The sequence below is a fragment of the Solea senegalensis genome, unplaced genomic scaffold (genome assembly GCF_019176455.1).
Source record: "Solea senegalensis isolate Sse05_10M unplaced genomic scaffold, IFAPA_SoseM_1 scf7180000012646, whole genome shotgun sequence".
Lineage (NCBI taxonomy): Eukaryota > Metazoa > Chordata > Actinopteri > Pleuronectiformes > Soleidae > Solea > Solea senegalensis.
Genome location: NW_025320662.1, coordinates 408,178 through 410,178, shown reverse-complemented (window position 1 = coordinate 410,178; position 2,001 = coordinate 408,178). Strand labels below are relative to the sequence as shown.

Below are 2,001 nucleotides of genomic sequence, written 5' to 3'. Positions count from 1 at the left end.
CCATGTGACTGTTCTAATTCATCACTCTGGGCAGGTTCTGGGTTCTTTTAGTTCGGTTTTGTGGTGACGAAACAACTTAAAATAACTGTAGCAAAAATACTTATTTTAAACCCAATCAATATGTATAATAAATTGCAATTATCACTCAGACACAGTACTTAAAATAACTCAACTGTATTACACACAAGCCAAGCTTGTTATGTGTTCCCATATTTTCACAGATCTTTCAGAAACATTCACATATTCTTAAAATAAAATATAAAACAGTTCAATGCCCAAACCATTGACTATATTCACACCATACTTAAAGTCTAGTCTTTGAAATAAAAAGATGCGGGCACGATTCGATGCGCAGGTTTGGTGACTGCTTCACTTTTTATTTAAGTAAAATAAAAAGAAATAACTGCACGTGGTTACTCACACTGTCCGTCCTCAGTTAGCGTGTGTGTGTAGGTGATGGAAGGGGAGTAGGGAGGTTATGGATGGATGGATGACGATGAGGGAAAAAGAAAACTCGTGACCACGGCCTTGACCCACGTAGCTTCTCACTCACAGCCGATACCTGCCGCTTACCGCTCCGCCGGCAAACAAGGTCCAAGAAGTTCATTCTGGTCCTGTACTCTGGTGAACACACATACATGTCCCGTAACCAGTCAACCAGTATTGACAGTCTATGCGCTTCCATGAGCTCATTCCGAGTTCACATAGCAAACTAACAGTAGCACACAATTAGCAAAACAATTAACGTTAACCGTTAGCATGCTAGCGCGCGCGAATCGCTAATTACGTTTAGCATTCACATTGCAACATTAGTAGCAGTAACACAGTCCATGATTACCACATTATAAACATTTACCTTCCCTATGCTTTTGTATGTCCATGTGCCGTTGACAAACTCTGCATCTATCGTGGCAAGAGAACAATACTCCGGCATTACAGCCCATGTCGTCTTTCTGACGTTCTCAGTCTCTCCATCTAGATCTAACCTGCCTACTGCATGTCCCACCCCGGTATCTCACGGTTGGACGACTGTTATGACAGATGACAGATGCAACCAATTGACAAGCTTTACAGAAATGAATGACATAATGAAAAGAAATAGTTACAAATAATATTACAAATTTATGAATCACAGTCAATTTTACCTTTTTAATGAAAATAACTTATTTATTATTTAGAAATACTACTTAGAAATACTCAAGCATACTACAAAGTACTAAGAAATACTCAAATGTACTAAGAAATACTCAAATGTACTAAGAAATACTAAAAAAGAACTAAGAAATACTCAAAAGTACTCAAAAATACTACTCAGAAATACTCAAACATACTCAAAAGTACTAAGAAATACTCAAAAGTACTACTACGAAATACTACTCAAAAACACTCAGAGACACTCAAAAATACTACATAGAAATACTCAAACATACTACAAAGTACTAAAAAAGATTAGATTATAGATTCTAAGCTGACAGTCTGTTGAAAACCTGTGTTTGTCAACAAATATCTGCAGTGAAAAGCGTCCTGACCACTTTTGAAAGTTCAATTAAGTTCTTTAAAAAAACGTCCTCTAAAGTTACAGTTACAGTTACAGCTACAGCTACAGTTACAGTTACAGCTACAGTTACAGTTACAGTTACAGCTACAGCTACAGTTACAGTTACAGCTACAGCTACAGTTACAGCTACAGCTACAGTTACAGTTACAGCTACAGTTACAGTTAAAGCTACAGCTACAGTTACAGCTACAGCTACAGCTACAGTTACAGCTACAGCTACAGTTACAGTTACAGCTACATGACCTGCTGTGGCGACCCCTACAGGGAGAAGTAAAGAAAGTGTTTGAGGAGGAAAACGAATCAGTTTTCAGTCTTTACTTTCACTGTTACTGTTTTCAGCCACTCTTTTCGAGCATGTTTAATGTGTAAAGAGGAGAAACTCTGTGTGCCAGTGATCACAGACATAAAAACAACAAAGCTGCTGAGGACCTAAGACAAGAGAT

The 2,001-nt window shown here is 37.8% G+C and overlaps 1 long non-coding RNA gene across 1 annotated transcript; it reads right to left on the bottom strand.

Moving 5' to 3' along the window:
- Nucleotides 1–343: 343 nt before the first annotated feature.
- LOC122759902 lies at nucleotides 344–938 on the bottom strand. Its single transcript, XR_006358311.1, has 2 exons — nucleotides 857–938; nucleotides 344–621 (listed from the first exon to the last, which is right to left on the bottom strand). It is a non-coding gene; the product is annotated as an uncharacterized LOC122759902 (long non-coding RNA).
- Between the last annotated feature and the right edge of the window lie 1,063 nt (nucleotides 939–2,001).